Below are 12,905 nucleotides of genomic sequence, written 5' to 3'. Positions count from 1 at the left end.
ACATATTTAAGAGGAGACTCACGCTCCGACACGGGAGGAGATGCGGAAAGGTTACAAAGCAATAATACATGGTATTTCGGAGATCTTGAAAGGAGTCGGCAAGGTGCACCGAACCTTGAGATGAAACCGCCGACATGGCGTAAGGATGACCAATTTGCGAATCGGCATTATGATGAATTTCACTGTAAGCTCCTCATCACAACGCGTAAATTCAGAACATTCAAGAATTCTAGTAATGACATACATTCACTGGCTTCGCTTTATAAATTTTCTTGTTGATTTCCTCCTAACTGGTTATTAGAGCACAAAAAGAGACTATACCACATGTATGGTGTAAAACCGTTTATTGAGAAATAGTTTGCCTTCTGACTTAGTCTTTGCCGATAATTTTTTCACTTCAAGTTACTATTAAGCTTTTTGTCACATTTATCATGCAGCGATATTGTGAAGTTAACTATCTTGTCAAGAACAAAGACAGTAATTTTACGAGTTCAGCTTTATTGGGAGCAGACGACACAGTGTTACGGAGTGTACATCTTGCTTGTTAGTTGCACGATTATGTCATGACTATAAAGTCCACATTCTTGGAACACATACTGTTAATGAGCTTTTACTGCAACATTTTGATTTACTTGAAAAGACATTTTTATTTAAAGTACTTTCTGAGAGGTCACAGACGACACAGTATTTGGTTTGTTTGACACCTACATGATTATACTACGACGCTACTTATGAGTGACACAATTTTTGTAATTGCTTTTATGCTGTATCTGTTTTATGTTTGCACAGTTTTCTGCATTCTTTTGGAAAGTAAAACATGCTTTGGTATTGACTGTTGTGGCATGGCTACAGTGAGACAATTATTTTTGTAACACAACAATACGGTACATTATAGTATTTACAAGGCCACAGCAATGAACGTAATAACTACAACATTTGTACGCATAGCTCTTTACTTTTTTATATGACAAGGTACGTACACTGATTTTTGGAGAACTTTGCTTATGGACGACGAAAATTACAACACTTGGCACATTTTTACCGTTAAGCAATAACATAATTTTTTTTTCACAGCGAGAACTATGATTTAACGCTACATGACACGCATTTGAGTGATTACGTTTTGTACTTGGAACATTTTTAAGAAATATTTTTGAACTAATATGATACAGAGAAGGTTTCCGGCGATACATTTCATTTCACAGTTTTAATCTGTAACATCTGACGGTATAATTACATTATCCCTCATGGGGGTACGCCTACTTTGTGTACCGTGCATTTGGCAAGCGCAAGGAGCCCTAGCTAATATGGTATTTGCTTTTACAATATTACACATCGGTACCATATTTCTCTAACATAGAATTACACAGCTATCTGGTCACTGAACTGAGAGGAATAAACTTTTTTACTACGCCAGTGACATGTGCCTCCTTAATTACACAGTTCGATTACTTCGCATTTAGGAAATTGTACTTTGTATTTTGTGAAGTGTTCACATATATTTCTTAGGAGCCATTGTGATACTGTTAAAGTTTTGAGAGATGTATTTTGTATGGGATCATGATTTTTGAGGTACATTTGAGGTAGATGACACTACTGGAACGAGCAGAGAATTTTTTTAGAGGTTTTGAGATTATTGGAGGATACATATCCATTAAATGATAATTTTACGATCTAAATTCTTAAAAAAGAAAACTTGGAAAGGAAAGAACAATAAAAGGCGAAGAGACTAGTAACAGGAATTGTATACATAATTTCCTTTTTGAGGACTTGGTAATTTTTTAGTAGAATAAATTGTTGTGGTGCACCATTTTAGTGATAAGATGTGATACAGATATTAAGATGTGAATTGACATTTCCCTTATCTGCATTGCTGTCTTTACTGTAATATTTTTCTGCTTGTGCATCCTCATGTTTAGGTGCAAGATATTGCATTTTCTGATGCTATTTGTCAGGCATTGTCCTACTGAATTTTACTTTGTATTTGTCTGATAAGCCAGTTTTACCACTGATTTACCTTTCTTGTTTGGTGCATATTGCCTTATATTAGTTGTAATGTTACATTTTCCTTACTAATTTAGATATACTGCTGCTTGCTTTGCTAATTTGCATTTTTTGTCATTGTGGTTTGTGTTAAATGTTTTGTGCTGCTGCATTGCCTCGTTGTCTAGTTTATGTATCTGAGCTTAGTAGATTTAAGTTAGTTTAAGAAGGGGTGTGCTATATAAGAAAATGAGTTGTGATGAGTTGGGAAGAAATGCCCTGAGAAGCTATAAGAAAAAGTTTTGGCCGAAGAGTATTGTATAATGAGGAACAATTATTTTGTTATGTAGTATTTTCTTGGAAACAAGTTATGAAGTAAGAAATATATGAAAGTATAAATACAGACAGATAGGACTGTTATTGGGAATAATGTTGAACTAAGGGAGACCTCCGAGAGTAAAATGAATTATTGGTTGGAAATCAAGTACCACAAATACTGCAGTACCAAATGTTATACTGATAACAGACCGTGTCCTTTCCTTTTGTGTTATACTTCTATGATTTTGTGTATGCATTTGTGTCTGGGTTCTTCCTGTCTCTGAGTGTTTATTTGATAACATAAATTCGGTAGATTTTTTCCTTCTAATAGTAAGCTGCATTCACTATGATGAAGAATACTGTTATCCTCAAATCTAACCTGTTTTTTTGCTTTGGAAAGGTGTTCAGACATTATTTATTCTGTTCTGTTTTCTTCTAATGCTCATACGTCAAGTTAATATTTCTAAGGATATTCTCATTTTTCATTTACTTACTTATGTCATAATTCCTGTAATACTCATGTATATGTTTATTTCTATTCTTTTTGTAAAGCCTGTATTACTAAAAATGTTATGTGCATTATCATGTTCTTGACTGTAATGATGTTTTCTGTACCTTTGTAATTGTGTTCTTATGATGTAAAACTGAAAGTGTATAGACACCAGTTCTTCAAGTTAAGTAAACAGTAGGGATTCATTTAACTGCACACATTTTGTCTGTTGGTCATATTATATGTATAAATTGTCAGAGGTTATACAACTGTGTTAGTGCTTGCATGTGTGTTAATTCAGCAAGGGACTGGTTAACAGCATTGCTGGTTCTAAGGATATTGCAAAAAAAAAATTGGTGAGTGCACAATTAGTGGTTCATGGTCTTGCTACATTGTCATCATTGTCATCGTTCGTCTGCTGTCATAACCCACTAAAGCCAAATTTTGCTGCACAGCTCTAACGGATACGTTCGTCCTACCTCCCACTTTGAATCACCCGGTTGTTTCCCGCAGTGTTGCTTATCTGTCAATACAGACAACTCTATGCAAACACCGCTGTTCTCGGTCGTTAAGTGGAGGCCGTCATCCAATAGGTTGTCCTTGGTGAGAAGTAATACCCGAAATTCTCAGCACACACTTGACTCTGTGATTCTAGGAATATTGAATTTCCTAACGATTTTCGAAATGGAATTTTCGATGCGTCTAGCTTCAACCATATTCCGCTTTCGGAGTCTGTTAATTCCCGTCGTGCGGGAATAATCACATCGGAAACCTCTTCAAATGAATCACTTGAATACAAATGACAGCTCAGTCAATGCGCTGCCCTTTGATAGCTTATGTACACGATACTACCACCATCTATATATGTGCATACCGCTGGCTCACCACTTTTGTCACCTCAGGGTATACGGCCCCGTCCATGCGCCTTTTTTATTCCTCTAACTGATAAGGCTAGGGAGGTGTGGAAAAATGTTGCTGAAACACAGAATTAAACTGCAAGAGGGAGTGGGTGGATAAACTTGTTATTAATCTTTTTCACAAATGTCATAGTAAAGTAAGACGCCACCAAGCCGTAATTCGAATCGATGAGGAAAAAAGTAGGTGGCCGTAGCAATGTGCGCGGTGGCAGCATCTTAACATGGAGCGTCCAGAGTACGTTTAACCGATCTGAGTCAAGCATCTTTGAATTGTATGTGACTGGACTGATGTAAAGAATTTAGTTGCGCCAGGCCAGTCAATCTGAATGAACTAGATCTTAATATTGACTGAAATATCTAAAGGATAGCTAACGCTTAAAAAGGTGCATTGTTTGCAACATTTATTCTCAAGAAAGTATATTGAAGTGTGGTATTTCACCTTTATGTCGCTTTTCTTGGTAATTTCCAAGAATGATTGCCTATCGAAGTCGCGCTGTCCAAACGACACGTATCGAACGTGCGATCCTAAATCGATGATGCGACTCTGTTGGCGGGTGTTGTGATCAATCATTTTTATCTGTTTTCCGTCGTTCCCTTAGTTGGTCTACATTACATACGTATATCCGCGAATTATTTGTGGGTTGCTGGGGAATCCCAGACGATTTATGTCGTTAGTGAGTGGGAAGTCTGGTGTTCTAGATGTTTCTTCAGCGGATTCTCTCACATGGAAAACCTAACTCCATGTTTATCCAGCGTAGAAAATTGTTCGACTTTTTGTCGCATTTATGGATCACTACCGGACGAGGAAAGAACGGACTGTGTAGACTGTGGTGGTGTGAAGTGTGTAAAACTTCGTAAGAACAGTTTCGATGCTGAAATACCGTTTACAATTTCATAGCGGACAATGCGGGAAAGGAACGAGTATCAGGAAGAATACATGGTTCGACGCTTCCAAATTATCCATCCAGACCACCGTAATGAAATTTCACATGATAACAACACCGACGGTGAGTGAGGTAAGTCATCTACTTTTCAACGCTCTTCTTTTGTCGTTGCTGTAGCGACAACCGTAAAAATACTCATAACGCCCGCCACCAGAGTCATATGATCGATTTAGGATCGCACGTTCGATATGTATCGTTTGGATAGCGCGACTTCGATAGGCAATCATTCTTGGAAATTACCCTTTTCTAGGTATTTATAAGAAGTATGAGTGACTGCGTCGATTTTCAGTTTCTTGAATGAGGTGCAGTATTTTTATTGAAGTGATGAATAAATATTACATGCAACTAGAGGAGGACATTTATTCCTTGGAGTAGATATAGATTCTTTGAAATTTAAACTTTTATGTAGGGAAAAGCCATAGAGTAGAAATATCTCTGAAGTGAGCATTATGTTCTGCGCATATTCTCAACATCGTGGTCTCGGGACGATGCTATTTGTTTAAGGCCAATTCACTTCAACCGTCACGTCACGGCGAAACATTCCACAGTGCATTTCAAATGGCAGCATTCATGCAGGTCGTCAACGAACCGTCACGTCAAGGATTCTCGGGATGAATCGTTTTGACGTTATCGCCGTCTTCTAACATCGTTAAGTTGGCCTATTTTCGACGCGCTCTCTTGTGGTAAGTAGTGGAGTTTGTACTTTTGTATCTTCGTAATCATCATTCTATTATTGTGCATTGTTTTCGTGGGAAAGTGCCAATATACTAAAACGACTTGGATATTTGTTTCACTGAGTGTTCTTACACAAGTGAGGTCAGATATTTGAAAGCAAAAAAACCAGCAGTTTTTAGTATAAGAGAACAGATCTGGCACCCACAATATCCATTACATAATATTTTAAGTGAAAAGGTCAGATTTAATGAAGGAGAAAATTACAGTTCTTTATGGCGTTATTGATACATAAGGAAAAAGAAACATAACGAGTACAATAAACAAGCTCAATTATTTGTTTCCATCTATTGTTTGATATGTCTGTATGTATTATTATTCCTAGTCGAAGTTTTGAAATGTTTCATCTCTCAGCAATTTACTAACTGATCAAGAACGTACGTTATGAAGTTTGCCTTGGCCACTTAAAAACTTGTCGTTGTTAGTTTCTCGAACCCAATACTATACTCCGAGTTTTTGTTTCACGGATGGACTCATAACCTCACTTTCGCCGTTCGGTACTGGGCTAAGCGAACTGACGTGACTTGACGTGACATGACGGAGAGAGTAGATATGTGTTCACGTGACGATGCTGTGTCCTGATACCAGTTTATTTTCCTCTTCAAACCTAAGAACACTGTTTATTCCAGGTATCACATACAAATTAGTATGGGGTCTTCGAAACCCCTATAGCAAATCCACATCACTTACGAAGGAAATCTGTCTGTACTAGCGATACAATGAAATACAAAATTTATACAACATGATACGGACAAACCTACGCCACCCCACATCATGTGGCGACACTGCCACTGTATGTTAACAAAGCAAAATGAATTCTGTGCATCTGAATGCTCACTCCAGAGATATTTCTACTCTGTGGAATAAGGTTTCTATTATAGGCATTCAGATGCATCTTTAGGGCCACAAATAGTTCAGTAAAATACTCGCTGAGTGTTTCTGTGGATTTTGAGTGCTAAGCCCTTGTTGATGGATGTTTCATCGGAGTCACAACTTTTTATTATTCAAGCTCTCCGGGAGATTTCGACGCAAGTTTTGAGCTAATTCCCACCAAATATAATAAACGCCAGAAAGCGGAGCAGAGTTGAAAGGGCAATTATCCTAGAGACGTTACGGATCGTAAATGTGGATATTCACTGTGATAAGCTTCTTTGGCAAAGGGCAGCTTGTTATAGTCCTGCGTCAGGGAAGTGTATCTATGAAACGGCAGAGTTGGTTGGCTGTCCAACAACGAAAGCGATCGCATACAGTTTCCTACAACGTGGCCTTAGTTAGAAGATTACTATTACTGCACACAGTAATATGTCTTGTTCTAAATTTGACGCTGGCACTTAATGTGTTCGCTTTCGGGCAGGTTACATCCGCCGTTTAACAACAGGACAACAGGACAACACATAGACACCTACTGCGCTTGAAGATGGTATGTAAGGCCGAAATTCACCACTCCTTCAAGATATAACAAACTGAATGCTGCAAAAAAAGAGCCGAGGTGGAAAACTTCAAAATGTCCTTGTGTAAGAACATTTTTAAATATTTCTGAGCACTTGTGACAATGAACGAATTCTTTGAGTTGCATTGTAATGGAATATTTGTTTTTCCTCGCACTTGGCAGGAAGAGTTGTTGTATGATAGCGTGTTGGAAAGACAGTTGTAAAGAGCAGTCATGTGTAGTTGTTGAAAGAAGAGTCTTGTGGAACCTTTCGTGAGACGTATTTTGTGAATCAATCATCTGCTAATTTATGAACACGGAAAATTCAAAGAAAAAACAATTTTATATGGTAGTGAGTAAATCGTCATGTCCAGAAACATGGAAATAGCATATTTCTTTCTGTAGCCAAATGCAGAACTAAAGCCACGCCGCTGAAAAGAAGACAACGAGGCCAGCAGCAGAGTCAATTACGTATCAAAATTTTAATCTATAGTGGTGGGCTCGCCTTTAGATTACACTTAAAAATCACGAAAATCCGTGAAGTGGATACGCACAAGTAGTTATTCATTATTTTAAAGGCGTGTTACTAGCCCCGGACGGTCTGCCCCTGCCTCTCAACTCCCCTGGAGAATAACCGGTTGCGAGTGGAACTTGGAACGGCGACCCTGGGTGACAGTGGCGAGTGTTAGAGAATCTGAAAGCTCGTCTCTCAGCAGCTGCTGAAGCGTGTTATGTAAGAGGCTTATGAAATCCGAGTCCGTGCAATTAGCATGCGACGAGACGCGACGGGGGCGTTGGCTGCGATGACGAAGGAGTCCAGGCGAGATGACAGCGCAACCGTTTCACCGCCGGCCGTTGAGGTCATCCCATGCCAGCGTTCATCAACCACGAACAGCTTCATGGCGCTTCAGATGTTATACACAGCATGACTTATACAGTGATAAGCCACAAAATTAGGGACACCTGTTTGTCTGTCTTTGGAACGCAGCGAGATAGCGAGATGGCGTGGATTGTGCGTGACAAATTCTTGGTAAGTTGTCGGACAAATCTGGCACCAGATAGAAATTACGTGTTGGTAGTTTATGCGTTTGGAGCTGGCAACTGACAGCGTCGCTGATATGTTCCGTTAGGTGTAGATCAGGAGAATTTGCTGTCCAAGACATCAACGCGAGTGCACTATCATGCTCCTCAAAGCGCTCTAGGACGATTCCGGTCTTATGACACGAACAGTTATCCTGCCCACACGATCGCCATCAAGGAAGGCATTAAGCTTGCAGTAAGCACGTTATGTTCACGTAATCTGCATCTGTCATGGTGTCTTCAGTTACTACCACAGGTCCCATGGAAGCTGAAGCGAACATCCCCGACAGTGTAATTGGGTTGGGTTGATTTGGGAGAGGAGACCAAACAGCGAGGTCATCGGTCTCTTCGGATTAGGGAAGGATGGGGAAGGAAGTTGACCGTACCCTTTCAAAGGAACCATCCCGGCATTTGCCTCAATCGATTTAGAGAAGTTAAGAAAAACCTAAATCAGGATGGCCGGACGTGAGGTTGAACAGTAGTCCTCCCGAATGTGAATCCAGTGCTGTAACCATTGCACCACCTCGCTCGGAGTTGTATTTGCAGCCGCCAGTGTTCGTCCGTGGTGCGGTGCAGTTTTCGAGCAGCTGTTCACCTGATGTCGCCATATACAGATACTGTCTTCGATCAGATGTAACAAGAAACGTGGTTCATTCGATCACATCATCCATTTCCACGGATCCACGGTGCAATCTCAGTGATCCAGTGCCCATTTCAATTCTGATGATGTGGTTGGGGCAACAAGGGAACATATAGATGTCTCTTGCAGATCTTTACTTTCAATAATTTCTCTGGAAGGTGTGCCCTGAAATACGTGTGCTTGCACCGGTATTGTACTCGGTCGTCAAATCTGCCACTGGTGGTCGCCTATCCCACTTTGCAGACCGGCCAAGCTTGTGACTTCCACGTTCTGAGATGAGTTGTGCACGCTCAACATCTTGTCGCCTTCTCTTCGTTTCATCCACTTTCGATAGATACTTATGACAGTAGCACAGGATCAGCAGACCAGCTTCACCCTTCCTGAATTGATAGTTCTAAGGCATCAGATCACAGCAACGTGCCCTTTGTCAGAACCGTTTATTTCAGTGGATTTCCCCATTTGCAGTCCATATCGTATCGTCGTCTCTACTCCACTTTCACATTTTCCTTACTGCGTCACATGTCCTAATCCCAGCAGGCTTCATTCCGTCTCACAGTGGGCAGCGGTCATACTTTTCTGGTTCATCATTGTTACATACTCTTCAGTACACTTATTATTATCGTATACATCACTTACAGTAATACACATTTAGCAAAACAAAGAAATATGTATAAAAATGAACATGTGAAATTATATATAGTACACAAGTTTTAAAACGGCTCAGACTACATTCGGCTGTTGTGGACTCGATCCAGCGGAGTGCCTCGTGGAATGCTTGATGGAGCTTCTCAATGCCACCAGGGAAGCGTCTGACTGGACAGTCATTCAGAATGTGGCTCATTGTTTGGGTGTCACCACAGTCACACACACTGTCACTTGAAAAGGCCCACTTGTGCAATTTGTATTTGCATCTACCCTCTTCCGTCCGATATCTGTTTAACTGCACACACAACTCCCTTGGTTGGTGGAAGCCTGGAACTGGAACTGTTGGATTGTCTACAAGTTCGTGGTTTCGGGTTCTTGTAGCTTGCCGGTCACGTTTCCACTCTGCGTCCTGGTCGAATCCTGATAACAGCATTTGGACTCCCATTTCATATGCTGGTCTTCTATATTTGAGCCATTTCCTGGGCAGTGATAGCAAATCGTCATGAAGAGGGATCAAGTTGTTTTCAGGAACTTACAGACAGAGGTTGTAAAGAGCAGCCTTTCGACGGCGGTTTGGAGGACAGATGTTTGAAAGCTCTGGTAGCCAGCAAGTAGGTGTAGACTGGACTGTACCACTAATCACTCTCATAACTGAGTTCAGTTTGACGTCTACTTTCGCTACGTGGGTGCTTCGGAGCCAAACTGGTGCACAGTATTCTGCTGCAGAGTATATCAGTGTAAGGGATGCCCCTTGGAGAACTGATGTGGTAGCTCCTCATGTACTGCGTGCCAGCTTTCTCACAAGGTTCACTCGTATACTAACATACGTCGAAAGAATACCTTGTTTCTCAAGGACTGGCAGTCCAGATGTTAAATTTGATTCAAAAGCTTTTTCAAAAAATGAAGTTCAGGCAAAATGGTAATTTTGTAGTCACATTTCTATTCTATTTCAATCATATTTTCGTTCACAACATGCAGTCGGTCGGTTGTGTCTTACTTGCAAAGCAAGCTTGTTCTTTTGTCTGAGATTTTTAAGAATGTTACCAATTTATGTAGGTTGATAGGAATATAAATGCAGAAATTTTTATTCGTAATTGAGGACAGTGTACTGAAAGACATTACATGAGTATTTACTTCATTTGCAAACTAATAATTACAGCTCTTGGAAGTATATGTATTCAGGTTGGCAAGTATCTCCGAGTATATGTGGCCAGAGTAAGCAATTAATGTTTATTTTTCTCCTGGGCAGTAGGCCAGATGTTGTATTGTGGACGTGTGTATGCAAAACGGCTAGTCTGTACTGATAGGTGTATTCCACGTAGTGGTGCAGCTCCGGCCGTGTAGAAAACATCGTGTAATAAATTATGTCACGTTTGTGTGGGAAGACAAGCACAGTGGAAAAACAAGTAACACACTTAATGACTACATATTAAGGTACCAATGATAGTATAATCTGCACTGACACCCCACATATTGTGACAGTAGCTGGATTGACAATTTACATACACTTAACAAACAATCTCTGTTTCTGTTTAATCTTCATCTACTTAATATTATTCCTCATTAACTTAAACTATTTTCCACGACTTCTTATATGATATTTTGAACAAAAATTTCGTTTTCTTAGTTATGGGTTTATCTTCAGACAACAGCAGCCATAGATAACACAGCGACTTGTATAGGAAGTACTAATTTACATCCCATCATCACATACGGTGGGTATTTGGACCTTGGACAGTGTAGGTTATCTTTAGTGAAATTACTAGATACGTGTGCCAAGCTTAATAAATTGTGGTATCAGTTTACTAACAGGAATTATCTGCAGCGGAATATAACGACCGGTAGAAGCTGACATGGCAGAAGATCAGATTGGATTCAGGAGAAATACAGGAACATGTGAAGCATGCTGTCTGCAATACATACTTTGAAACACTGCAGGTATCAAGGATAAAACAAAGGGAGTGAAGGATTATCTACGACTTGTACACATCTCAGACAGCAGTTCTAAAAGTCTAAAGACATGAGAGGGAGGCACTAATTGCGAAATGATTGACATAGGGCTATAGCCTTTCTGGCACATTATTCAATCAATATATAAAGCGAATAAAACTTAACACTGAGTACAAATTTTGAAAACGACCCAATTTCAGGGAGAACATCTATAAGCTAATATTTCAGCATGATACAATAATACTGTCAGAGAGGATTAGGAACTTGAAAGATCGGTTCAACGGAATGGATAGGATCTTGAAAAGAGTTTATAGGATGAACATTAATAAAAGCAAAACAAGGGGAATGAAGTCAGCTTAAGTTATATTAGGAAATGAGACTTCAGAGTAGTAGATGAGTTTTACTACTTGGACAGCAAAATAAAAGACGACAGAAGAAAAGAGGACAGAAAAAGCAGACTGGCAACAGCAAGAAAAGCTTTTCTAAAAAGAAGGTAAGATGCGGTAATCAATGTTAAAATGCACGATACAAAATGACTAAAACTGGCGTGCTTCGAAGGAGCAAGCCTCCTCTTTCAGAATTACTATAAATGTATAAAAGCCATAAAGATAAAAGTATGAATAAAAATACTAAAATTTCGTGTCATTTTCCTTGTAACCGTGTCTTCCTAAAATATGCTTCAGCATCTTTTGTCCACTCGATAAAATACACTAAACTTGTAAGGTGTCAGGCAAATCCAACACCTTCCATGAAAACCCTGACATGATAAGCAAATCCAGTAGGATGTCACATAGCTCCGAATAAATCATGACATTAAATTAACCTAAGTAATACGAGTAACGAGTGAGCAAATGGAATACCACAGACTAACACAAGAATGCCTAAATGCATGTCATACCTTCCCACCGTGAGACATACGCAGTTCCGAGGGGAGAAACAAGAACAGGAGCCGAGAGCAGAACCGTGTTAAGCTGGAAGGCCCTTCGATAAGGGACGGACACCCACGTTGCCAGCTAACCGCTAGGACCACCCTCCAGCTCATGTTGAAAGCTAGAGTCCTCCAGAAGAACAGTATCGATCTTATGATAACACAAAAATGGCCATCCCAACCGCAAGTTTTAGCGTGAGACTTTTTCGCGTCTCTGTTAGGTCAGGACCACCCCCCAGCCCATGTTAAAAGATAGAGCCCTCCAGAAGAACAGTATAGATCTTACGATAACACTAAAAGGACCACACCAGCTGCAAGTTTTAGCGTGAGACTTTTTCGCGTCTCTGTTACGTTGCAAACTTCACAAACATTGCCCCACCACTAAAAGTATAACGGAGGAGGAGGAGATTAGTGTTTAACGTCCCGTCGACAACGAGGTCATTAGAGACGGAGCGCAAGCTCGGGTGAGGGAAGGAAATCGGCCGTGCCCTTTCAAAGGAACCATCCCGGCATTTGCCTGAAGTGATTTAGGGAAATCACGGAAAACCTAAATCAGGATGGCCGGAGACGGGATTGAACCGTCGTCCTCCCGAATGCGAGTCCAGTGTGCTAACCACTGCGCCACCTCGCTCGGTTAGAAGTATAACGTTTCTCATTGGATAGACAGAATTTTTGTAGGCCGAGCTTAAGGTTAACATTGAGACCCTGATTGGTCAGATGAAAACACAGCCAGAGAGTTTTTTTAAACCAACTTCGGAAAATTGTAGTAAGGAGAAGTGAGGAGTAGAGTTGCTTACGAGACAGCGAGGTGAGCGGAGCTGTGCTGCCCGCCGCCCCCTGACGAACACC

Source organism: Schistocerca piceifrons, chromosome 5, assembly GCF_021461385.2.
Source record: "Schistocerca piceifrons isolate TAMUIC-IGC-003096 chromosome 5, iqSchPice1.1, whole genome shotgun sequence".
Lineage (NCBI taxonomy): Eukaryota > Metazoa > Arthropoda > Insecta > Orthoptera > Acrididae > Schistocerca > Schistocerca piceifrons.
The sequence above is the reverse complement of the archived record's forward strand: the minus strand, read 5'-3'. Positions refer to the sequence as shown.